The following is a 27,942-nucleotide window of genomic DNA, read 5'->3' as shown; positions in this document are numbered from 1 at the left end:
TTGTGCTTAATATTGTGCAGACCCTACAGTATGTTAGAATGACTCCCTAGTTAAAAGAAGTCAAGCCAATGGCCCGAGTTGTTGTTCAGAGGAACTTTCACATGAGCCTGAAGTAGTGACTCCATCTCTTCCCCTGCTGTCAATACGGTGCTGCATCACTGAACCATATAATTGCGTATTTGTTCCTGTTGGGTCTTGAAACATTAGGGCCTGGTGTATAATTCCATGGTGCCTGTGCTGCAGATACTACTGCGTAACTACAGAATAAAAGTTTGTATTATGGCATCAACTGCTACATAGCCGCTCTTGGTAATTAAAGTCAAGTCTTATGTAGAGCAGAAAGGACTCATTTGTTTGTTTTTTTTCTCCTCTCTCTCTCAAGTCTTTGATACATCTACGCTGCAAAGAAAAACCTGTGGTGCCGAGTCTGGGTCAACTGAGCTCTGGCTTGCAGACCTAAAAATAGCCATGTAGACTTTCCCACCCACGCTGCAAATATCTCTCTGGATGTGTTTCAGAGCCCAGGCTCCAGCCCAAGTGGGAATGTATAAACTGCTATTTTTAGCCCTGCAGCCCAAGCCTCATATGCTCCATTTTCCACCCTCTCCCCTTACTAGTGAGTCATGTACATGGAAATTCAAGGGATGGTCTGAGTGTAGTGGTTGGGTACCATAGTTCCATAGCTAGCTGGATTAGGTTTAGGGTAGGGGCAGGAATTTGGGTTCAAAGCTGGAGCAAAGCTTTGGTTAGAGTTGGGATTGAATGGAGATATCCTGGAAAGATTTCCACACCAGATAGTGTAAATCTCATGGAACGGGGATGTAGTGTACATCCTTGTACAAGGAGAAAAAAAAAATCTAAATCCAATGATGCAAAGAGGCTCTTTCTGTTTTGAGGTTCCAATTTGGAGTCAGAATGTTAGTTGGATTTGAGATTCTGGCATTTGAACCCAAATTCAGGCAGATGTTCAGGTCCACCTCTGATCATTAGAAGATCTTCCCTGATGGATTTACAGGAACCAAACTTTGAACCAGACCCTGTGATGTATCATGTCCTCCTTGAATAAGGCAACCCACATTTTCAAATTTTTAAAACTGGGGTTCTTTTTATGGCTATAGTTTTAAGGGTTCTCAAAACATTCATAGGGAAGACAAAGAATTTTTGCTAAGTCTCATTTCCATGAACACTGCAGAAATCGAACAGCAGGAGACAGTTTCTTTGCTTACACCACCAAGTCTCTTTCTAGACAGCACTTAGCGCAAAAGCAAGCGCTCACACGCTCTCTCTCAGCTTTTTCTCAGGGCCATGCTACTAGTGTTTGTGTCAGTATCTGGTACTTCCTTGCTGCCTTTTCTCTGGTCTTTCCAATTGTATTTCATGGGCACACAAACATTCACAAAACAATACTGAGCGAAAACCCTCTACCCACATGTCCCTTCAATGTGCTTTTTGTTTTGGGTGGAGGCTGTTATTGTTTCAGCTACCTGGTTCTAGAAGGAGCTTACCTGTTTCTTACATGATCTCAAATTTAGGGTAGCTGTTCCATCCACCAGTTTCAATGAGGTTTAACCCAACCCATGGCAATATGTTTTGCAGTTATAAAACAAACACCAAACATCTTGACGGATATGAAAAACGAGGTGTTTCAGGGGTTATAGCCATGGAAAGCACATATCTACTTAACTAAACCATTAGTTTAAGTGACTGCCCTTTTCTTTCTTTGCAGCAGTAAAGCACAGAGAAGAAGAATGCAGACAATATATGACATAGCAGAATTGTTTCTAACTAGAAGGTTTTTCAAAGTTGTGTAAGTGTCAGCAGCTCTTCTTATAGTCTGAATGTATTTGGCATGGTGTCAGTTATCTCTGTTAAAGGAGTCCTTTTATGAACCTTTCAGAGCTTAAGAACACCTGAGGGAAAGTGTATTGCAATCCCTGCCTTAAATCTGACTGCCATTTCTACCTCACTAAGAAAAAGGAAGGAAAACCCCACAATGCACCACTTTCCCCCACAACACTTTTATGCTGGACAACAGGGTTACCACGGTAGCCCCGTGGCATTCTCCATGTCTCCAGAGAACAGGCATAGGTTCAGAACATGGATGTGGGACAGAAAGACCAACCTCAAGAAGGTGCCCGTGAGAGAGGCACTGATCTAGCAGACAGGCCTTTGTACTGAGACTCAGAGCCCAGCATCTATTGACCCTACAAGTGATCTTGGCCAAGTCACAGCTTCTCAGGGCCTCACTTTCCTTGTCCACCCTTTGTCTATCTTGTCTCCAATTGGTTTGTATGCTCTTTGGGGCAGACACTCTGTTTCATCACCTGACAGAAAAGAGCCCTGATTTTGGTTGGGGATTCCTAGCACTGTTGTTCTATGGCTAGTAAGAGGAGGTATCTTAGGCTGTGTGTCCCATTTATTCTTTTCCCTCTCTATGGAAACAGAAGGAAGTCGGATCAATTAGTACGACACCTTTTCTAAGGTGGATATTTGTCCCCCAGGAATAGGACTTATGCATTTGTCTAAGCTTCAGAGACAAGCCAATGTCTAATAGGGGTTAGGAGGAAGATTACCCCATAGGTGCCTGCTGCATGGTTTCCTACACCTTCATCTGAAGTAATTGTCAGTGGTCACTGTCATAGGTAGCTACTGAATTTAATGGACCACCATTCTGATCCAATATGGCAATTCCTATCTGGAGTCTTTGATTATGCCCATCCCCATAGTATCTGTGCATCTTGCACATCTTTGAAAGTGAGCTCAAGGAGAATTAACTACATGAAAGTGTTTTGCATGGCTACCAAACAGCTGGGGGAAATGGCAAACCCTTCTAATCAGTGAGAATATCAAACTGAGGCTAAAGGCTCCATAGCCTATTAGCAATATCCTGGCCTGACTGTTTCCGTGACATGTTTGCATGTCCTACATTTTAATGAAAAGCAAGCAAAGATCTCAAGTACTCTGCAGTTGAGTGGGGAAAGCCTTAAAAGGAAATGGTGTCAGTGCATAAATCTACTCCCCAAGGCTGAGTGTTCCACCTTTTCCTGCTTAATGTAACTGTAGATCTTCATTCCCTTTCGGCTACTAAGTTACTTACTGATCATGTTCTTCAAAGAAAAGTGGTTTTAAAAAAACCAAACCTGCAAAGAACTCACACACGGTGGGAAACCTCCCAGCATGGTATCTCGCTTTTTACCACCTAGGGCCATGTTGAATCTTTCCCTTTTTTGCCATCAGCAGTGTTGTCAAACTGAAATACTACATTTTACAAGTTACTAAACAAAATCCAATTAATCTGCTGGGTTAGAAATGTAATTGTTACAAAAGGTGGTATGTAAGATGGTGAGGAGTTATTAAAGTCTGAGCTTTTTCTTTCCTATCATGTCATGAATGCTTCAGATTGCAATTGTGCCATACAGATGTTCTTCCAGCAAATAGCCCATCTCTTATAAGGTTATTCCCTAAGAGGGAAGCAAGTCTCAGCAAAACATTTGTTGTAAGAAAGGAATGAATTTCAGTAGAGAGATTGTTAATTTCACAATATTACTTACATGGGTACAGCTGAGACAAAGTGGGAGAAAGTGGGAATTATCCACATTTTACAGAAGAGGAAAGAAAACTGTTGTAAATTGTTCTAGTTCACTTCACCTTAACCACAAGACCACCCTTTCTTTATAGCTGGGTAGCATTATTATTATTCTTAAACTTTCATGCTGTCCTTCACTAACACTGAGCCAGCGCTTTGGCCTGGCCTCCATTTCCCAGGCTGTAAAATGAGGATCATTATTGTCACTCCATTTTTGTCTCAGGGGAGTCATAGGCTTAACTTTCACTTGTTTGTGAAGTGTTTTGAGATCCTCCCTTGGAAAGTGCTATTGAAGTGCTAATGTTACGGCTGGTATTTCTTTACTCAAAACAGCCCCTTTTTTGACTAAGCATTAAGCCAACTATTTCTTGAGCAAACCTTTGAGGTTGTGTCCGTTGCTGGCTTTTTTGCTATTACTGTATGAGTATAGCCATTCAGAGCTGCTTCTCGTTTATCCTGTATTTTGTATGAAGTAGGTTTTTTAATAGAACTAAGCATTACTCCAGCATATGAATAGATGAAATAATATGGCCTGTGTTATGCACTAGGTCATACAAGATAACAACAGTGGTCTTTTCTGGCCTTAAATGAGTCTGACTCTATAAATTAGTTTAAACACTAGAGGTGGACAAAGCTTTATAGCTGGAAAGTGAAAAAAAATTCTGACACCCTGAATCTGCAAGAAATTTAGTGATCAATTTGTCAAAAACCCCAACAAAAATTCTGAAAAAATCTAAACATTTTGACCATGACCAGCTCCAGGCACCAGCTTAGCAAGCAGGTGCTTGGGGTGGCCACTCTGGAGAGGGGCGGCACATCCAGGTATTCGGTGGCAATTCAGTGGAGGGTCCCTTGCTCCCACTTGGAGCGAAGGACCTCCTGCTGAATTGCCGCAGATCGGGATCGCGATCCCAATCGCAGCTTTTTTTGGGTGGGCTGCTTGGGGCGGCAAAACCCCTGGAGCCGGCCCTGATTTTGACATTTTCTAAATTTTTTTTCTATTTTGATTTGGAATGACTTTATTTGAAAATTTACTTTGAGCTTTTAAAAGTTTAAAAATGAAAAAGCTAAACAAAATATTTTGTTCCATGCAAAATGTGTTAAAAACTTTTCGGTTCACCAAAACTAGTTAAACAAACCCTTGCAGGATGACGTGAAATTATTTTTTTAGAATGGCCATTAAACCAAAAAATCAGTTAACACAGTTTTACTAACCACCTTGACTAGTTTTCTATTCACAAATTCCATTTCACCACTTTATTCTCAGTCCATTGTGACCCTTTGTTAGGAGATGCAGAAAATGTTTTTGGTCCCTGATTCAGGTAACACTTAAGCACGTGCTTAGAGATAAGCACATGAGCAATCCCTCTAAGCAAATGCCTATTTCCCTTGCAGTGATGGTCGAGTAACACTCATCAAGGAAGATGCAGCTGACTCCTAACTTTTTTTAGAGCTAAAATGATTTTGAATCACTATCATGCGGCACTCAGCATAACTAAGCAACTGACGAATAGCTTGGATGATACCTTTCCCCCACAATACAAGGGACAAACAGGGGTAATAGCATGGAGATTATCAGTTAACTAGAACCTCACACTGAACTAATGAAATTCTAATTGGACTTCAGCTTGTTGGGCCTTAATACAATTTTCAGACTGACCTTGGCTTGTCGCTATCAAGAATGGCTGTATGGTCTGCACGTCATTACGCTAAGCATCCTGGACAGAACCTAATAAGCAGAAGGCATTGGGAATCGAACTCTGGATCTTTCCCCACTCCCCTTCTTCAGTTGGCTTCAGAGAACAAGGCAATCAGTTGGCTTCAGTGGTCAAAGACATCTCTTGCCTCTCATTCACTTTGTCTCAGATCCAGTGGAAAAAAGAATGCCTTCCTGAGATTTTGGGCCTTCCACTTTGCCAATATCAACCACCCAAGTAAGGAGTGTTTTAAAAACGTGGTCAGATCCAGCTGTCTGGAAGGAGATGTATTAGGCCATATCCTCAGCTGGTGTAAATCCACTGACTTAAATGACCCTGCATCAACTTACATCAGCTAGGGATCTGGGCCAGTATAGCCAAATCAATATTTGGGTGCAGAAATGCTCATTTTCCTTGTTTCGGTGTCTATCTGAGGATTCTAATTCAGCACTGGCAAGTGTACGACTTCAAATTACTCCCTCCAGTCTGCATTGTTTAGCGTTTGTCAACATTGAACTTTATCTGCCATGATGCTGCCCATTCACCTAATTCGGCTAAATCTCTTTGAAGTTCCTCAGTCTTCTCTCATCTTGATCCACCCAAACGTAGTGTCAGCTGCCCACTTTTCCCCTTCAATGTTTGTCCCCTTTTCCAGATCACTAATAGTTTAATCGCTGGCTGCCTTACCTTGGAATCTTGGGCCTTTCACCGTTAACCTTTGACCATGTTGAAAATTGACCGTTTAGACCTTCTCTTTGCTTCCTGTCTCTTTCAAAATGAGGTAATAAATAACAGAGGAAGACTGGGAAATCCAGAGGCAAGGAAGTTTTGGAGCCACAACCAAACTTTCCCATAGTCCAGACATGTTTGGATGTGAGGTTTCAGATTAGTGGTATCACTAACCTATGAAGTTTTGGTTCAGAAATTTAAGGATTTCACACCCCCAGCTATGAATTTTTTGTGATAGGGCAGAGAAGAGAAGCCTCTGATACATAAGTTATATCAAACTTTTTCTTCAAATGATTGTTAACCAAAATGGGCCTGGATTTTGTCTATCATCCAAGTGCTTGTGGCCATGTTTTTGTTCTGTCCTCCACTGTCATCATTTCTTGTTTGACTGACTGACTGTGACACACACACACACACACACACAGAAGATGAGGATATAGTCGGGCCAGGCGGCAAGCAGAACAGTTGAAGTGACAGCTTCAGGACTCCAGTAGGACAAAGGGATGCCCTTTCATTGCTACTTGCTTTAAAGCTGTGCCCTAGGGGGAGCCACTAAACTCTAATCATGCAGAAAGAAAGGGAGCTCTGTTGCACCACTATCTTGCCAAGAGCAGTGGCGAACACTTGGCACTATGCTGTTGATCTTCTGGACTAAACATGAAGCTGCTGGAACTGGAGCTTCCCCCTCCCCCTCACCTCTTTGTAAAAATCTCAAACCTGGTTTCTTTTTAAGCTCTCCCATTGGCTTTGTTCCACAGCTGACAGATTAACTAGAGGGGCTGTTCCTTACAGTTTGGCAGCTGTAGAGGAAAGGCCAAGCTCCCAGATGTGGGGGAGGGGTGGTTTTTCTGTAACATACGTGCATATTTACATACATACCTATGCATGTGCACATGCCCACACACCCATATGCCTCACACATACACCCACCCCACATGCTCTGTGTGCCCATGCACACAACCCCCCACTCGCATACGTATGTGCTATGCCTGGACAGAGATGGCAAATAGAGGGCCCTATGACTCCCATTCAAGTGGATGGCTTTGGACTTAGCTCTAAAAGAGGGCCTTTGTTATCAGGCATAAACCCATCTCCAAAGCCAGGTGCTACCCACTCCACCAGGAAATCTGCCTTTAGAGGAAGGCGCCACTGAGAATGTCGTCTGCCACCGCAGGGAAGCAGCATTGCTAGGATGCCCGTTCTGGTGTATGATGGAATTATGCAACCAGAAGATAGTGGTACGTTGGCCGAGCGGAGAACGTGGCAGATGATACAGCTATGAATATTATGTGTACCTTTGTTTGTTTGCTGGTGGTTATGCTATTTGTTAGGGTTAATGTTTGTGGGAGCTCACCTCACATACCTTCACACACCACCCAGGAAAGTACTGCAGTGGTTTCAGATAGCCAGTCACTTACTATCACTAAAGAGACAATTACTGCACTCTTTGATGGCCTCCTCCTACCACCCGATGTGTTAACCAGGCAAGTTTGGCAAGGGGAGGCGGGCCCTAGCTTGTGGACACAGAGAACAACGGGTCTTGCCTGGTTTTAAAAAGGCATACTTCCTGGAGCTGAGGACAAAGGGTGGGCAGAGGCAGTGTCTAGTCAGAAGCAGATTCTCTAGTCATTCCTTGATGGTGGGTTGGCTGGTATAAGCTAGGCCTACCTATGCTAGTATGTGTAGCCTTCTTCTCTCACTGCTATGCTCCTATGGATGGATAAATAAATGTTTTGAGGAAACTGTTCTGAGTCACTGCGGTTTCTTACTGATCACAGCTCCTGAAGGGAAGTGCTTTGCAGGCTATAAAACCAATTGGGCCTGCTAAGGATGCAGGATGCTGTTGCCTGGAGACCTAGCCTAAAAGTGGGGCAAATCACAGGGTTCCACCCTGAGAGAAGTGCAGATGTTGGCCTCTCACTGCAAAGAGGAGAATGAGAGAGAGGTCTAGCTATCTGTGAACTGTGCTATGTAGATAGGAGAGAAATACCCACCTGTTGCAGGCAGGGTTATGAGCATGTCCAGGTGAGGAGGGCAGGATGCTGGATTTTCAAAGGAGGCTCCAGAACATTAATATCATAATAAATATAGGAATGGCAATCAATACCTTCTACTTTAACATCCCCAAGACAAAGAACTCTGTCTTTAATGAATTAATTCTCACAATATCCCAGTGAAATGGTATTGTTATACTCATTTCAAAGATGAATCAAGTGAGGCACAGAGAAGGGAAGTGACTTGCCTCAGATCACACAATGTCAGTGACAAAGCCAGAAGCAGAACCCAGGATTCCTGATGCCCAATACGATGCAGTAGGTACAAGTTTGCTTTATCAGATGTCCTAAAGACTGCAGTCAAAAGCTTCTACCTACCTACCTCACACATACTTTTCTCAGTCTCTCCCTCTCTCTGTCTAACTTATACCAATCACCGTAGTGTCTAGGCTTCTACTTCCTCCCCGACTCCCTCCATCCTCCCATTGTTGGACCATGGGGACTGCTCAGGAGCGTCAGGTTGGTTTTTTCGCCTTCATTCCTAATCTAATTTATGCATAGCTTTCCTCATATTTGCAAAACATAAAAAAAACCCTTTAAAACAAAGTAGCTGCTTTCCATTCCAGAGGTGGGTTATGTTCTCCACTATGCACACACATTTCTTAACAAGTTTGATTCAATGTATCTGACACAAAAACCACTTAGTTGTTTTCCCTACATCATCCTAAATTAATACTCCTGACAGGCTGCAAGAGGTTTTTCAGCAATTTTTCTATTTCAGCTTCTCCCACCCTCCTTTCTTTCTCACTGTCCTCTACTGTAAAATTTCCTTTAGTCTAAAAAGCTGACCAAACCCTATGCTTTGTATCCACTGCATTTGAAATAAAATTTGAAAGGGCATCTATGGATGCAGGATCTGACCGTTTGGATCACTCAGATGGATTTTATTTGTGTATGTTTCAGTTTTCAGGGGACATATTTAACTGTTAATGAGTGGCAAGAGACTGGAGTCCTCAGGCTCTTTGTAGTCGCAAGATAGGGCTAGGTTTTGGCTTTGCCAGCATTTCTGAATGGCAGGGCTTCAGTGCTGTGAGCTACTCTGAACTCAGCTCCACTCCACTACTAGCTTCTTTTCTTTTTCTCTTTTCAGGTGGGCTTGAATTAGTGCTTCTGAAATTGAGAGGTCACTACTGATCTGCATAGCATGCTGTGTAGTCTGCACAATATTTCCAAAGCCTTCCCTTCTCAGCTCTGCTGATCTATCTCAGTCATCTGCTCTGCCAGTCGTGGTTCCCTAATGCAACTTGGCTAATGCTCCTCTGTCCTGACCTGCAGCATCTTCTGCTATTGCAGTCTTGTGCTTCCCTGAGCAACAGCAGTGCCATGCCCCTGACTGGCACCCTCCTGCTATTCCATCCCAACACCTCTCCCCACCCAGTTCTACCGATGCACCTAAATTCTGACCTGCAGCATCTTCTTCTTTTCCAGTCTAGTGCTTCCTGTTCCAACTGCAGTACTGCACCTCTCAACCTTGACCTCCGGTACCGCCTGCTATTCCAGTCCTAGTCCCTACACTGCAACCCTGACCTTTTCTCCATTTTATTCCCACTCTCTCTTCCCTGTCTCAGACATTCGCTCTTGATTTGCTACCTGCAGTCATAGCTACATTTCCACGTTCGCGCTACCCACAGGGAGCAAGTGCTCTGTTCTAATCACAAATGGTAGGTGGTCACATTTCCAGTACAAACTTACCTTGCTCACCTTAAATAGCTTGTTAGAATGTCTCCTATGTAGTCTATTGCTGTAGACGAGTGTAAGACAAACCAAGAGAAAAGAGCTGATCATGCTTATGAATTATTAAAGGAGAAGAGCACAATTAAGGCTACAAAATAGCTCTTTAGAAATCTCACTCCTCCAGCGATTTCTGCTGAGTTATTGGAATGCCAGTATGACCTGGGAGCAGCAGGCGCAGTGTGCATCCAAAGGGCACTTGGCCCCATGTTATGCGTGCATTTGTGAATGGACATTCTGCACCTAGGATATTTGGGCAAGTGTTCTGTATGCATAGGTGAATGGATTTTTCAGATCCAGGACAGTGTACGTGCATATCCTGAGGCTGATTCCGTCAGTAGTCATGAATTGTTGCCACACTTCATGCCAACCAGTGATGCAGGCAGAGAATGCATTGTTTGGTTGAGGTGTTCAAATGATAAAGTAAATCTGTGCCTGGAATTTACCTTGGGTGGAAATGGATTCCCCAGGCTTTTGGATTCTAGCTAACTAGGTTATTTGTACCATTATTTATTTATATAATACAGTAGCACTTAACCCCTGAGACTGAGATCAGGGCCCTGTTGTGCTAGGAACTGTACAAAACATGTAATAAAAGAGATCCTCTGTCCCACAGAGCTTGCAGGGTAAATAAACAAGACAGAGAAGGCCTGGGAGAACAGAATTATCATAGGTTTCAGAGGGGTAGCTGTGTTAGTCTGTATCAGCAAAAACAACGAGGCGTCCTTGTGGCACCTGGGAGACTAATGCATTTATCTGGGCACAATGCACCTGGGCATAATTATCATACTGCTCTGGGTATTTGAGCATAATTATCACAGTGCACCTTGTTCCTGACCTGCAGCACTCCCTGTTATTCCAGTCCTATTTCTGTCATTTGTAAAATGACAAACTGAATCAGTGACTAGCCAAAGGTCACTCAGAGACTCTGTGGACTATCCTCAGTCTCTGAGCTCTTATACCAGTGTCCATCATGAAAGTAATAGAAGGATCTGCGGAGGGAAGATGCAGTTGTCCAAAGCTATGTCTTGATTCCGGTAAAGCTTGCAGGTCTGACTGACTACTTGCTTCTAAAGAATAAAACTTTGGTAAGAATAGCTCAGAGCATCATAACCTTGCTAAGGAAATCAATATTCTTTCCTGAGTGATAAGGTAATTGTTTTACTTTTCTTGTAATTCAGTCATTGTTAAAATGTTTTCTCTTTGTTACGGTTTAGTAATTACTTTTGAAAGGCTGGCTCCTTATCTTTTCCCCTTTTGTTTTGTCTGTAAATATTTAGCCCATAGTTTTGCTAGGCTTGTAAATAAATCCATCTACCTTTGTTATTCATGGTTGTTTTTTCACCCTTAAGCTTCCAAGCAGTAACCGGGAAAGGGAGAGAATGCTAAGTTAGGACTGGCCTCGTTGAGACATGAATGAAATGATCATGAACATGTTCTTCAGTATTTAATCTCAGTTTTTTTCAGTGGCATCTCAACAAAAGTTTTAGTCAGTTTTAAAATTCCAAATTTTTCAACTGGCTTTAGGCTAAGGTATGTCAGCGCTGCAGCTGGGGGTGTGATTTGCAACTCATGTAGCTTTAACCCAGCCAAGCCAGCTTGCTAAAAATAGCTCTGAGTACACAGGGGCACAGGGTTCAGTACAGGCTGCACAAGCAAGTACGTACCCATGGTGGGGGAGGCAGAACTGTGCAGCTTATGCTGAAGCCTGCACCAGATGTCCTTGCTGCCTAAGTGTGTGCAAGATTAGGGTCGTCCTTTGTATTAAACCCTCAAAGAGGGATCCAATCGATCCTCCGAGTTAATGGCATCACTGGATGCCACAACACATTTGAAGTGATCATTTGCATTGCAGTAGTTAGCTGCTGCACAGAAGTCTTTATGCATCCAGATCTGGGTCAGGTGATTTTTAGTTCCTGAATTTGTGTCTTTTCTTTTGTGTTTGTGCTGGTGAAAAGGCCTGGATTGACAGGTCTGGTGAATAAAGGGCTCTCTTTCAACACATGAAAGGCAGGGCATGAGCAATGGCAGTGGAAAAGTCAGAGCCTGCATTTTGCAAATGGTCTCTCTCATTATCATGGACCAAACCAAAACCTAGAGCCAAAGGCATTCAGGTAGTGTGGTGATGACAGCCAAGAGTCTAGAAAGAGTGAGAATATATCTGGAAGAGAGAGAGAAAATCCTAGATCCAAATATAAGCCCATTTCTAATTGTTAGCATCTTTTTATTTTATCCCAGTTAATTTTTTCATGCTAGTCTATATGCATCCCTGCTGGGAGGGAAAGGACTCAGCTCCACGTGTCCATCAAGCCAGAGCAGCACAAAATGATTGCTTTATAATGAAGGTGTTTATGAAGTCAATTACGTTCCATTTATCGCAAATGAGTTATAAGTCCCACCATGCTGTCCCTGGCTCCTCTCGCGTAATTAACACATTGTCTTCATCTGGCAACATGGGGGCTGCAGTAGAAGACCCAATTAGTGATGCTAATAAAGTTTATGGCATGTTGCATCACTACAAAGGTGGCTTTAGCCACTGACAGATGAAAGGAAAGGAAGGTGTGTGGAATACCAGGAGCACCTCATTAAGTGCTGCAGCTGATGTTAGCAGCAGCCATGTCAAAAAGCGCAGGGGAGATTCCAGGGACATCTTGCTGCCATCTGGGGTATTCCCCAAGTTCAGCAGCCTGCCCATCCGTCCAGGTGCAGCAGAGCCGCCTAGAGCAAGAGTTTCTCATTGTGTTCTCTGTGATTTCACTCTTACGAAGATTTGTAGCAGCAATTTACAGGCAACTGTGTTAAGGGGCAATGCCCAGGTGGTGAGGTAAATAGAGGAAGGCAAAGTGGGTGGCAGGAGAGAGACAAGAATAATAGGAAGGAGCTGCACAGGGGTTTTGCACTGTAAGTATTTACACATACTCTCTTTCCAGCTGCAGTCTACAATTTGGAATGCATGCTTTATCCCTGGTGTGGTCTCTAGTACACACTTTATCCCTAGCATGGTCTCTAGTGCACTTGATCTTTGAGGCCTAACCTTTATGCTCAGTTTATTTGAAGAGCGCCTAGCACAATCCTTTGTGCCCGCTTCAGCTGCAGAGAGTGATGCATGCTCTTTGGGGTGTCCTTTGCCTCCAGTATTCCTGACATTTCCCACTCAGTGCTCCTGGGCTCTAGTGTTAGAGTCATGGTTTCTGCTGCATGCTCTGTGCCGTGTGGCTTTTATTCACTTGTTGGTTTAATTCCCCGCATTTGTCATATTCCCGGTGCTCGTCTCAATTCAACAAGTTTCTCATTTCACAATGTGTGTTTAGTTTCAGCATTGGACCCTGTTCAATATTTACCATCTCGTCCCCACTATTTGCTCTTCTTTCCATGTGTTTAACATAGATATTTATTGCCATCTGTCTCGTAAGCGCAGCTGCTCTCTTCACCACTGCAGTCCTTCCTCGCGACTGCAGTCTCCGCTCACGGCAGCTTGACTCTAGGAAGAATCAGATGTGCCAGATCACTGGCAAATCACTATCAGTGTGCAAGAGGTCATAGTGAATGTGTGACTATGGTACAGGGACAGGTGGCTTAAAGGGCAAGACTGGATGCTGATGAAATTCACTGTTAAGGAAACTATGAGCAATGGTAACAATATAGACAAATATTACCCACTGTTTCAATGAGTGTGACATATTCCCTTCTAAGGGTTTGTCCACTTCAGAGGATAAGAGCCTACTACTTCCAGCAGACATTAGAACTATTCCTTTAGCTCAAGTGGGAGAGACCCACTCTGAAGTCCAGATTCAGCTTCTGCTATTGATTCATGGTTACAAAAGTTTCATTGTTGTATTTGTTTTTCCCCTATGACTGAGAGAGGTTCCTTGATGGAATGTAATTTATTAAAGGGGGTCAAGGGAACAGTAGTTTGCTGAATTCATTGATTTATAGATTCCAAGGTCAGAAGGGACCATTGTGACCATCTAGACCAGGGGTTGGCAACCTATGGCACGTGTGCCAAAGATGGCATGCGAGCCGATTTTTAATGGCACGCGGCTGCCTGCTGGGACTCCGCATGCCATTAAAAATCCTGCCGACATGGCAAGCTGCAGGGTCCGCACGCCTGGGCCAGTGCGTCCGGCTGAGCGCAGCAAGCCGCCGGCCCCTCCACTACCTTCCCCTGGAGCCCTGCCACCGCATGCACAGCGCTTTGGGGGCTGTGGCTAGGTGCTTCCGTGGGGCAGCGTTTGGCTCCGTGGGGAGGGAAAGACACTCCCCGCTCATCCGGAGCCCTGCCATCTCATGCGGACAGCGCTCTGAGGGGCGGGGCGGGGCTGGGCTGTGCACGTGGGTGGTGGCGGCAAGGTTCCAGATGAGCGGGGAGCCTCATGGTAATGGGTCCGGGGCCAGGTTGGGGGCAGTCAAGGGACAGGGACCAGGGTGGGTGGGATCCCGGGGTGGTGGTGAGGGGCAGGGGTCTCTGGAGAGGGCAGTCAGGGAGCAAGGAGGTTGGATGGGGCATGGGAGTCCTGGGGTCTATTGGGGGTGGGGGACTGGATAGGGGTCAGGGGACAGTGAGCAAGGAGGGTCCTGGAGGGCAGTTATGATGGGGAGGTCTCTGGAGAGGGTGGTCAGGGGACAAGGAGCTTGGGGGGGTTGGATGAGTTGGGAGGGGCTGTCAGGAGGCAGGGGTGTGGAGAGGGGTTGGGGCAGGCAGGAAGCAGGGAAGTGTTTGATGGGTCCAGAGTTCTGGGGGTCCTGTCAGGGGGCGGGGAGCGGTTGGATAGGCATGGGAGTCCAAGGAGTTCTGTCTGGGTGTGGGGGTGTGGATAAGGGTTGGGGCAGTCAGGGGACAAGGGGCAGGGAGGCTTAGATAGGGGTTGGGGTCCCAGGAGGGGGTAGTCGGGACAAGGAGTGGGGGGGGGTGTTCTGGGGGGGCAGCCACCCAGCTCTGAGTCCTGACCCCCTGCCCTGAGCCCTGTACCACCCAGCCCTCTGTTGACTCCTTCACCCCCCCCATGACCCCAGCCCTGATTCTGGCACCCACACACATACCCAGCTCCCCTACCCTGACACCTGCACCCCCCCACATGCACGCAGCCCTCTGCCCTGACTCTTGCACCCCCACATCCCCAGCGCCACCCCACATCCCATGCACCCTGCACATCCCCACCCCAACCCTGAGCACCAAACGGGAGCTCCTTCACCCCTACTCATATTCCCACTTGCACCCCTCACACCAAATGGGAGCTGCCCAGGTAAGTGCCCCCACACCCAAACCTCTTGCCTCAACCCTGAGCCCCCTTCCTCATTCCAGCTCCTCGTCAGACCCTTCACCTCCAGCCGTGTGCTTGGTCCACTCCCACCCTCAGCTCAGTGCAGAGAGAGGAAGAGAATGGGCCAGAACCAGGGAGAAGGTAGGTACGCACTGTATGTGGGCAGGGCTGGGACCCCAGACTGGCAGCAGGCTTAGCGGGTCTGGTAGCCAGGATCCCAGCTGGCAGGAGCCGGCAGATGAAACCCCTGAGTGGCAGTGGGCTGAGCTGCTCAGCCCACTGCCAGTCTGGGGTCCCAGCTGCCAGCCCTGCACAGCCGCTGCTGATCTGGGGTTCTGCCTACCAGACCCTTCCCAGCTGCCTGAGCCCAGCAGTGGGCTGAGCGGGCTGGTGGCGTAAAATCAACATTTTAATTTAATTTTAAATGAAGCTTCTTAAACATTTTGAAAACCTTGTTTATTTTACAATACAACACTAGTTTAGTTATATTATATATAGACTTTTAGAGAGAGACCTTCTAAAAAACATTAAAATATATTACTGGCACACACAACCTTAAATTAGAGTGAATAAATGAAGACTCGGCACACCACTTCTGAAAGGTTGCCAACCCCTGATCTAGACTGACCTGTGTAACACAGTCCACAGAACTGCTCTAAGAATTATTTGGGGAAGATCTTTTAGAAAAAACATCCAATCCTGATTTTAAAATGGTCAGTGATGGAGAATCCACCAGGAAGTTGTTCCAATGGTTTAATTACTGTTTGTTAAAAATGTATGCTTTATTTCCCATCTGAATTTGTCTAGCCTCAGCTTCCAGGCCTTGGATTTTGTTAGACCTTTGTCTAGATTGAAGAGCCCATTATCAAATATTAATTCCCCAATTAGGTACTTATAGACACTAATCAAGTCACCCCTTAACTTTCTCTTTGTTAAACTAAATAGAGTAATCTTCTTGAGTCTTGCTATAAGGCAGGTTTTCTAATCCTTTAATCATTCTCGTGGTTCTTCTCTGAACTTTTTCTAAATTATCAACATCCTTCTTTATCATCCATTCAACTTAGTCCTGCCACAAATGCAGGGGACTGGACAAGATGACCTCTCAAGTCCCTTCCAATTCTATGATTCTGGAATTGTGGACACTAGAACTGGACACATTGTTCCAGCAGTGGTTACATTAGTGCCAAAACCCGAGGTGAAATAAGCTCTCTCCTCCCACTTGAGATTCTCTGTTTATGCATCCAATAATACCATTAGTTATTTTGGCTACAGCATTGTGCTGGGAGCTCATGTTCAGCTGATTATCCACCCCCACCCTCAAATCTGTTTAGTAGTCATTGATTCCCATGATAGAGCCCCCATCCTGTAAGTATGACCTACATTCTTTGTTCCTGGATGTAAATGTTTCCATTTGTCTGTATTAAAATGCAGTGTTAACTTGAACCCAATTAACCAAGGATCCAGGTCACTCTGTATCAGTGACCCGTGCTTGTCATTATTTACCACTCCTCCAATGTTTATCATCATTTGCAAACTTTATCAGTGATGATTTTGTTTTCTTCCAGGTGATCAATAAAATGTTCAATAGTGTAGGGCCAAGAACCAATCTCTGTGGATCCGATCAGTGATAAAATAACTTTTACTTCTCAAACATCTTTCATCCAGTCTTTACAAACTGATTTTTCCCCACATTCCCTTGTGTGATGTGTATTATAATTCTCCCTACTTTAAAGATGGGAGAACCGAGGCAGACAGATTCTGTTATGCGCAAGGGCTCAGATGCTACAGTGATGAGTGTGACAGATAGGTAGATATGTCTTTCAACTAGTCAGTAGTAGAGCAAGTGCCCCAACTACCCCATTCTTGCCATAACAATAGTAAAAAATAGCAGTTGTTCAGACAGGTGCAAGAACTTTATAAGCAGCAAAGAGTCCTGTGGCACCTTATAGACTAACAGACATAGTCTATAAGGTGCCACAGGACTCTTTGCTGTTAGTCTATAAGGTGTCACAGGACTCTTTGCTGCTTTTACAGATCCAGACTAATACAGCTTCCCCCTGATACTTAAGAACTTTATAGATAACTGCTACGAAACACTGAAAATGTACATTTCTGAAGCACTGTACCTACCTTCAGTCTTCACATCCATGGTGTGAGGCAGGTAGTTATTACTGACCCCGCTGTATATGTTGGAAGCAAATTGGCAAAGGACCTTGCTCAAGACCACACAAGGAAGTCAGTGTTAGAGCCAGGGCAAGAACGTGAGGAATCCCTGTCTTTTGGCTGTATGCACTGTAGGAGGGTTACATGGAGAATAACTTCACTGTTTGTCTTCGGGTATATTCATGCTACAGCAGCACAGCTATGGTGCTGTGATAGTATAGATCAGTGGTTCTCAACCTGTTTACCATTATGGGCCGCATATGCAGCTCTCTGGGTTAACTGGGCCGCATTGACACAATATGTAGACTACCTGTATGGCCCTGAAGATGTCACATGGGCCGCAGTTGTGTGCTGATTGGGTTGCAGGTTGAGAACCACTGGTGTAGATGCTTTCTGCATTGATGGAAGGGGATTTTTCATCAATGTAGTTAATCCATCTCTCTGAGAGGCAGAAGTTAGATCAACAGAAGAATTCTTCCAGTGACCTAGCTGCATCTAGTTTGGGGGTTAGGTCAATCTAAGTATGGCGCTTAGGGCAAAAAAAAATAAATTTCACAGCCCTGAGTGACATCTAATTTTTAAGTATATACCAGGCCTTAGCTCTCTTTCCTTCCCATTATATGCTAAGATTTGGCTTGCATTGTTTGCCTGATTATCTCTGAGGTGGAGACTGATACATCCTTATATGATTTCTAATGTTTTGTTCGTGTGTGGGGGTGCACTGGAAAATGGAAATCAATATGAAAAGAGGAAAAAAATAAAGCTACACTAAGTGAGACAAAAGCTGGAATTAGAATACAGCGGTTTAATGCTCCCAAAAAGCAGCCTATTGTTTCTTATCAGATTTCCTCTTGAGCAAGCAATTGTGAAGCCAACCTGTCCGGAGAAATGAGCTGTCATTCCACACAATGAACAAACACCATTGATTTTAACATGTGGGGGGAGAACAAACAACACATAGTGCGGGTTGCTGGAACCTCTCACTGGCAAGAGTCATTCAGCAGGAAATAAATGCTCCATTTTGTTAAGTCTTCAGGCAAAAACATTAGCAGGCAGTGGAAAGCCAGTAGGGGTGGGAGAAAGGGAGGCAGATGGCTGAGTCAAGGAGGGATATGGAGCTAGCTGAATCCTGTGTTAAACAGATAAGAGCCCATTCAGCAGTCCTTACTCATTGGCTGAAATTCACTCCCATATTGAGGGGCCAGCCTGAAGCTAAAGTCTCTGAGGGTTTAAGTAGGACTTAATTGGTGCTTTGGCCTCTTGCTGGCCTTCTGCATTCTGGTGAATTTCACCTAGGGAACTCCAGGGACTTGGCCCACTAAAGTCAGCGAGGGCAGAGATGGAAGGATCATGTCTCTGCTATCCTGCACCTTGGAAGGTCAGAAGCTGTGGAGTGTAACCCCAGACAAACTATAGCAATCTCTCTAATTAAGAGAGAGGTTATTTTTGCCATGAGTCTCTGGTGCTGGACTATTGGTTCTCTCATTGTTGGTCACCCCAGAGCTGTCATTCCATCAGTGCTTTGTTGAAATTGCTGGGGTGGAAAATGAATGAGTGGCATTTGGAATATTTGGCAGCATCCAAAGGCCAATACGCTTGGCCTGAATTTCTGAACTAGGGTGCAGGAAGGAGTGACAGTGCATGTGCAAGAGGCCTGTTGTATACACGGCCTATCTGTCCCTTGATTCAAGATTGAGAGCAAGCCCCCTGTCCCTGCTCCTGTCCCTGGAATGGAATTCTGCTCTGGGCTGGATTCCTCTTCCGGTTACAAGGTTTGGATTTTTTTCCTTATGGGCACAGAGGGTCAATTTTTGGTCTTTGTGGCTGTGGTGAAGCATAGTTCAACAACTATTGAAATGAACCATCCATCCATTCTCTCTACTGATCAGTTCTCCAGAATTCATCCATCAGGGTGGTTAAGGGAAATTTTTTTTTTTGAAGAATACATGAGTTGGGCTGGGGAGTTGCAGCATGTGAACCTTTGATGGCTTGTATGGCATGAATGTCCTGGGGACTCAAGGGCATTCATTCCTTTACCTTTCCAATGATCCTTCAGGAGAGTAATGCCAAAGCACTGTCACTAGTAAAGACCACAGAAGGACCTTATGGCAAACCATGGGAGATGTTCAGATACTACAGTGATGGGTAAAACTTTATCAATCACAGAATATCAAGGTTGGAAGGGACCTCAGGAGGTCATCTAGTCCAACCCCCTGCTCAAAGCAGGACCAACCCCAACTAAATCATCCCAGCCAGGGCTTTGTCAAGCCTGACCTTAAAAACCTCTAAGGAAGGAAATTCCACCACCTCCCTAGGTAACCCATTTCAGTGCTTCATCACCCTCCTAGTGAAAAAAGTTTTTCCTAATATCCAGCCTAAACCTCCCCCATTGCAACTTGAGACCATTATTCCGTGTTCTGTCATCTGCCATCACAGAGAACAGCTGAGCTCCATCCTCTTTGGAATCCCTTTTCAGGTAGTTGAAAGCAACTATCAAATCCCCCCTCACTCTTCTCTTCTGCAGACTAAACAATCCCATTTCCCTCAGCCTCTTCTCATAAGTCATGTGCTCCAGCCTCCTAATCATTTTTGTTGCCATCCGCTGGACTCTTTCCAATTTGTTCACATCTTTTCTGTAATGGGGGAGGGGGCAAAACTGGACACAATACTCCAGATGAGGTCTCACCAATGTTGAATAGAGGGGAATGATCACATCCCTCGATCTGCTGGCGGTGCTCCTACTAATACAGTCCTATATGCCGTTAGCCTTCTTGGCTACAAGGGCACGCTGCTGACTCATATCCAGCTTCCCATCCACTATAATCCCCAGGTTTAGCCAGAACTGCAGAACTGCCGCTTAGCCAGTCGGTCCTTAGTCTGTAGTGGTGCATTGGATTCTTCCGTCCTAAGTGCAGGACTCTGCACTTGTCCTTGTTGAACCTCATCAGGTTTCTTTTGGCCCAATCCTCTAATTTGTCTAGGTCTCTCTGTATCCTAACCTTACCCTCCAACGTATCTACCACTCCTCCCAGTTTAGTGTAATCTACAAACTAGACCCTGCATTTGCAGCTGTACCTCCCACCTCGCTCTGGGTGAAATCCCTTGAGTGTCTTGCATAGGGTGGGGATGGAGTCAAGATTCAGTCACATACACACAGACTGCTGAGAGCTTGTCCCAGGATAACTGTGGGATGCAGCAGCCTGTGAATGAACAGGCATAGGAAAGAGCTTTCCTGGCTCTGTGGACAGATACAGTGGGTGCAGAAGGATAGAGCGAGAACTGTGCTGCGTTTGGTGGGGGGCAGAGAGAGGGGCCTTTTCTAAGTGATGATCAACAGCTTCCTCCAGCTTCTCTCAGATTCTCCCCCCTCCCTTCCCCTCAGCAAAGGATTGGGGCCACATAGGTCATGTCTGAAGCGTGCAGTTGAGGAAATTGATCACTTTAAGTTGCAACATTTGTCTTTCCTTCCGCCTCAAGGATCTCATTCTCTCCCCTTCTTGTAATTTCCATGGTCTCCTCTTAATGGCCGCGACACAGAGGAAACACTTACACCTTAATGGAAGCTATACATTTTCAGCCAGGGACAGCCCAGCCCTGGGAAGCAAGCCCTTTACCACAGCTCGGGATAGGCTCTTATGCATGTGGTGACACGAGCTCAGCCGAGCCCTGAAAGGTTCTTGATGGAGTCCCAACAACAAGGCTTAGTTTGTGACGATTGATAGCCTTGGGAAAGGTCTTTGGACCGCAGGCAGCAGAGCTGCTCGCAATGCTGTGCTTCTAACATAACTTAACTTCTCCATCTAGGTCTGTTTGAGGCCTAATTTGTTTTGCGGGAGGGGTGGAGGGAGAAGGAGTCCATCAGAGGATAGTCCCTTACCCGTTACAGCAGCTGAGTGCCAGGCAGTTCCCCGTCGAGGGAGCGGCAGACATAAGCCAGCGACAAACCTTTTACTATTCATCTGAGAGTCAAATCCATGTTGATCAGAGAGAGGGGAGGTTGTCAAGTAGCAAGCAGTCTCCTGAGTCACAAAAACGTGTGTGTGTCATTGTTTACTGCACTCCTATTTGTTGCTGCTTGCTTCACTCGCCACCTCACACTGTGTTAGCCTTCTGCGTGAACACAAGCCTAAACCAATTATTTAATCTGGCAGCTCAAAGTTTTACAAAGATTCTCCTTCTCTCTGCCTTTGTTTTCCACACCCTGGGCATCTGTCTTTCACCTGCATTGCTATAGAAACAGTAAGCAGGGTGCTGATGGACTAGTCTGTGGAGTAACCACTTCTACTTAGGGGTTTTTTAGCACACATTGTTAGCATTTTGCATCTAAAGTCAGTAGCGCTGCGAGTTCAAGAAGGAGCCACCGTATCTCTGGAACAGTATCCCACCCAGAGGGTTATTCAGCAAATAAAACACCCTGTAGCTACAGAGAACATGTTCCTGCAGATTGCTTGGCAATTACACACACAATAGACTGGCACTTAGTAGACCCAAATGTATTGACCATAATAATCCTTCACGTTTATGTACTGCCTTTCCTCTCGAAGGACCCTAACGTCTTTTACTGGCTGTATATACAGGGATCACTTCACCCACCACTGAAAAGCAGCCAGCTCCTGCTGGAATGGAACACAGCAGCTGTTTAATATGAGCTCCTGCCAATGCTACACTGCTGGTTAGGACAGGAGGTGAATCTTATGTCCAGATCCAAAGCAGCAGGGGAAATGGAGGAAGGGAGAAAATATTCCACATTAGAATTTGAACACAACTCAGAAGATCCGGTTCAGTTCTTGGTTCTGCCCACAGACTTTCTAGGTGATCTTGGGAAAGTCCCCTGGGGAAAATCTGACACTTAGTGTCTCTGTGTCAGTTCCCCATCTGGAAAATGTAGATTATCACTTTCCTCCCTTCATCTGGTTAGACTGTGAACTCTTTGGGACAAAGATTGTGTCTTAATCTCTCTAAGTACAACACACAGTTCAATAGGACCCTTATCTTGGGATCTCTAGGTGCTAGACTAATACAAATGTGTTCGTATTATTACTCGTAATCCTTGCCAACATTGCTACAAGATCTTTAATGAGCGCAGTGACGTTCCCCAGTAGCGAGTTGTGGCACCACCAGTTCAGAGCAAAAAGTGTCAGCTTCACCAGCACGATTTTCTGCAGCACCTGGGTTTTCATTGCAAGGTGTCTCTGGGTCTTCCAAGTATGAGCTAGGTGCATCCCTGAATGGCCCATGAGATCTGAAGAGATCACAACCCAAGATGGAGTGGCTTGAAGGCCACATTAATTAACGGATCCAGAAACAGCCGGGTGATTTGCTTTGTAACTAATAATACGCAGTGTACAGGTGATTTTAACGTGCGTTGCTGATATATGGTAAATATCTTCTGTCTTTCACCATCCTTGCCCCCTAAAAGTGCTTTTAGAAATAGTGCTGAAAGATGCATTCTCCCCATCAAGCCATTTAATCTCTTCCCTCCACACCTGCTCATAATGAAGAGCTTAGGACATACCATTACTTCCTTTGTGTGTTCATTGCTCATCCATTAGCTATGTCCAAAATGCAGTAGTGAACATTTAATATCTCATTCTCATCCCCACCCATCCCACTCCACAACCTCCAGTTTATCCAAACATGTCTGTTAACATCTCCCTGGTGAGTGAAGGCCCTAGACTGTGTCATGTCTCTTGTCACCAAAGACTCTGTTCAAATCTCGGTAGGCCACTGGCAGCCTGCATTGATCAATGCTTAATATGATTAGACAGGTTATACAATACCAAGCTGGCAGTATTACCATTAACACATCCACATCCCCAGTGAGTGCTGCAATTCACCTAGACAGCTAATGAGCCTCACACTAGCATTCTCTGATTTAATTGTCTCAATATTAATTTGAATATCTGTTACCATTAATAGTTTCCTCCTCTGCATGCTGTGGTGAAGACACTTTTCCTTGCCTTTTGTGTTCCCTGGCTTAGATTCTGAAGTACTCTGGCTTGTGCTGGACATCCTATTAAAGGCTCATAGGGCAGTGTTATTGCTTGTTTACCCCAGACCATCTCTGAAGGGGTTAAGGTGACTACAACCAATTTAACCTTCATAATATGCATATAGGGGTAAGGAGGAGAGTCAGACTTGATTGATAAGGCAAACTGATGATGAAGCCCAACTGGACAGGGAAGCTGAGTTTGTATAAAACAAAGAAGTTGAGAGCAGAAAAGGGGTGGGCCAGGCTGCAGGCTGGCTTTGTAAGCTGGGAGAGACTGAGAGCTGGCGCTTGGAACTCTGGGGTGGCTTGAGCTGGCAGCTTGCTGGCAGAAGAGAGCTGGAAGTAGAGGCTCGGAGAAAAGCTGGAAGTTGGAAAATGAGGATATGGGCAAGGACCAAGTGCTGGTTCTTAAGCAGCTAATTAGCAGGAGAAGGAGGCTGTTCAAGTAACATTTAAATGTGCAATGCTACCTGATGGGGTTAATATAGGATATCAACTCTTCTGAGTTAAAACCTACATCCCGGCCCCTTGTAGATGTTAAAAATGGGAAAGGTTTGAGCGCATGGCCGCTGTCTGCCAGAGAGAAAATCAGGTTTGGTAAATGTGGAGGACACTCGTCTGAGAACTGCATGGAAGGAACAGAACTGAGATGCAGCAATTGTGCGGAGAAGCACAGCACAGCATACAAAGAGTGAGTGGCAGTGGAACGCACTTGAGAGTTATAGAAAATTAAAACTATCCATAAAATATCCTGTGCAGAAAATATTCACAGCAGAATGTGGAGGAGGAAAAGAGCCTCTGGTACAACAACACGCAGTTCAGAGCAGGAAAGATCATATAAGGGGACTAGATGAAGACATACTGCTTGTAGGCAAAGATAAATGTGTATCATTTCTGATATAAGTGATTAATTGTACTTTACAGATAAGGAAGAAAACTGAAGGAACAAAAACTGTAACAAAAGTGGCAGAAAAGTATTTGCTTATAGGCAATCTTTTGACAGATCGCGCTTATGCAATTTTAAATGAATGTAATAATGCAGTTTAATCAACATGGTTCTAATGTTTTTTTGCTGGCACGTACATACAGTAGTTGAATAACACATGGTCAGGAATTTAAAGAGAACTGTTTTTGAAATAGAAAACAAACCTGATGTGATATGTGTACAAGAAACAGGGTGACTGAGAAAACTTACGTTTAGACTTCCAGGATATGATGATGTCAGAAGTGACAGAGAAATAACAGGAGGAGGGGAAGTGCCTGTATATTTATAAAGGAAGGTCTTTGTTATGTTGCCATATAGAACTTAAGTTCTGAGTGCACTAGTGTTGAGATTCCTCTGCAGAGTAATAGTACCTTTATACAAATCTATAATGTTTACAACCTATGTAAAAAAAGAGAGAATTTAGATTTGGAGGAGTTAGTTAAAGGGTGTCAAAGGCTCATATATTATTTGTGGAGACTTTAATAGCCATAATGAATTACAGGGAAGCGGAAAAAATGGATTATAATGACAAATGCCTGGAATGGTTCACTGACCTGCACAACTTGGTATTGCTCAGTTATGGAGCACCTACTACATTTAATTTGGCGGACAGAACCTTTTCATGTTTAGATCAGGGAATTGCAGCAAGCAAATGCAGCTGGGAAATCTATAAAGGAGATGGAATGGGAAGTGATCACTTCCCTATGCTAATTACATATCCAGGCCAAGATAATGTTGAAAGTATTGAAAGAATTACTACCTTGAGCCTTAGAAAAACAAACTGGGGACTCTTTAAGAGTAAGTGTGCTGAGTATCTAAGTACCAATTGTATAAGTGATAATCTAGAGAAATTTCATGATAATGTAGCAAAGGGAGTTGTAGGAGCAGCCAACCTAGCTGTATGTGAGGCACTGAATTTCCACAAACTCAAAAATCCATTTCCCTGGTGGAATGAAGATTGTAAAGCAGCAATTAAAGAAAGAAATAAGGCATACAAACAAGCAAAAAGTACAGTGAGTAGGACTTTGTGAACTGTAAAAGATGTAAAGCATTGGCACATGGAATTTTTAAAGAGACACAAGGCTGGAAAAAGTATAGTGGGAACAGGAACAAAGACTCCAAGGTTTCAGAGAGAGCAATAAACGAGTTAAAAGAATGGATATGGAGTAAAATCAAATTTATACCGGATCTTATAGTAAGTTATAAAGTTGAAAGTTCTAACTGAGGAAAAACAGACATTTTAGCAAAAGAGTTTCCAAAAGTTGGTAGTGATACAAATCAAAGTAGGGAGTTTTATGAACAAAACGAAATGTTTGCTGAAGCTCTTCCATGGCCAGGTAGAATATAAAGAGGATGTACCGACTGCAAATTTCAGGGTACAGAATCTCAAAAAAGCCATAGACAGAAGTAAAAATACAGCCCTAGGTAAAGATAATGTATGTAATGCAATGCTTAAGCACCTACCAGAACGGAGGTTAAGAATTTTGTTGGAATTGTATAATAATACATGGGGAGAAGGAATACTACCGGCAGAATGGAAGCAAGCCGTGGTTCTACTGATAAGAAAACCTGGCAAATTACTCACAGGACCTGATGTATATAGACTCATTTTGCCCTCACATCATGTATGAACAAAATCATGGAAAGATTAATAAATGAGAGATTAGCAGTATATGTGGAAAAAATGAAATTATAAACTGTGCACAAAGTGATTTCAGGAAAGGAAGATGCACAGTTGATCATGTTGTAAGCTTAGAAACAGAAATAAAAAAACAAACACAAGGACCTGGGAGTTTTATAATCGCTGTCTTTTTGGACACTGAAAAAGCATCTGACATGCTGTGCAGGGAAGGCTTGCTGAATAAACTAGCCACAACTGGAATGAGAGAGAGAATGTTCTGGTGGATAAGAGAGAGAACCGTACAAGTCAGAGTTGTGGCAGCTTTCTCGAATATTTATAAACTTACTAATGGCATCCACCAGGGAGTGTTATCAGCCCAACCCTGTTTAACATTATGATTGATGATCTTGCTGGGAGTATACAGACAGGAATAGGTATTATTCTATTTGTGGACGACTATGTTATATGGGCCAAACATGGAAGATATAAGATAGCTGTGGAGAGAACCAATGAGGCGCTCAGGGAGATTTCAAAATAGGGAGCTATTTGGGGATTTAAGTTCTCACTTGCTAAAACAAAGGAAATGAGCTTCACCAAAAGGAAGATTGAGGAAGAATGGAACCTATATCTCTGTACAGAGAAAATACGAGTAGTTCAGATCTTTACATTCTTAGGAGTTGCATTCAGTAACAAACTAATGTGGAAGGATCATACAGATAATATCAAGACTAAATGTAAAGCGAGTATGAATCTGCTTAAAAGTATTGCTGGGAACAGTTGTGGTGCAGATAAGAACACGCTGATGTTGCACAGGGCATTCAGAATACCTGTTACAGATTATGGATGGTAGGCATTTAATTCAGCTTCTAAATCAACACTAAAAAATTAGAACTGTTCCAAGCCCAAACTCTGTGAATCACATGTGTGAGTATTTTGACCCTGTGTGTGTGGCGGGGGCGGAAGGGCAGGTAGGAGAAAGGCCTGTACATTTAAGGATGAAATTATTTGCTTTAACCTTTTGGGCTAAGGTTAATGGAAATAGTGAAGGTAAAAGTACTGAACAGTTACAGGAGGACTGCTGGGAATTAAGTAGACAAGAAGTAACTGGGCACCACAGACTCCCACATGCTAACAGGGTCAAAAGGTGGGCCAAAGATTTGGGTGAAAAGGAATATCTGCAAGAAATTAAAATCTTTTATTCATGGGAAAATCAAACTACAGCTGGATGGTTGTGTCCAGTTGTGGATTTGGAACTATATGATAAAGGGAAAAGCAGGACCATCAAATGCGATGACTAGGATTTCTGAGTTTATACATGACAAATGAGGTCAGCATTACCAAATCTATACTGGTACCTCTAGAGATGACAACGTGGGTAGAGTGGGAAAGGCCTTTCGTAGCCCTGAATTTGGAATTAAGATATCAATGAGACTATCTAATTTTGTGGCCATTGTAACAGCTGAATTGATAAATGTACTGTTGGCACTGATCTGGATAAGGGATGTACGCCCGACCTAGGAGTGCTATCCTATATATCTCTTTATCGGTATAATAGCAATTAGAAAGGGAGCCTCAAAGCTGGAATGACTTAATCAATGAAATATTGTTCTTAACTATGGAGATAATAGAAATGGGTACACATAGTAAAAATGTGGATTCCAGTGCATATTGGCACACCAGGCAGTAAAATGCAAATAAATCAGCAAAAAATGCCTTAAAAATAAGGAGGCTGATATAAAGACCCTCTGAATAAACATCATTTCGAAAGTTTGGTTAAGAGAGAACATTAGAAGGAATAGCAAGAACTATGGACCAAAGGTGGGGGGGAAGGACAAAGATTCTAGAAATATATCCTAAACTTGAGGATAATGGTATGCTTAATAGCTATGAGAGAAGAAGTGAAGGAACTATATTTAGAGTGCTAACAGGTCACTCTGATCTGCATGGTAATTTATATTTACTAGACAACCACAGAGACTGGTTGTGTGACATGTGCAAAGTCCAAGAAACAGCTGAGAATCTGCTAAGGCAATGCAGGGAGAATTATATAGAAAGAAAGATTCTTTATGAAGAACTGGTGAAAGAACATAGTCTGACAGGATTGATGAGACTATTGGGAAAAT

The sequence above is a fragment of the Chelonoidis abingdonii genome, chromosome 2 (assembly GCF_003597395.2).
Source record: "Chelonoidis abingdonii isolate Lonesome George chromosome 2, CheloAbing_2.0, whole genome shotgun sequence".
Taxonomy (NCBI): domain Eukaryota; kingdom Metazoa; phylum Chordata; order Testudines; family Testudinidae; genus Chelonoidis; species Chelonoidis abingdonii.
This window is presented reverse-complemented; position numbering follows the sequence as displayed.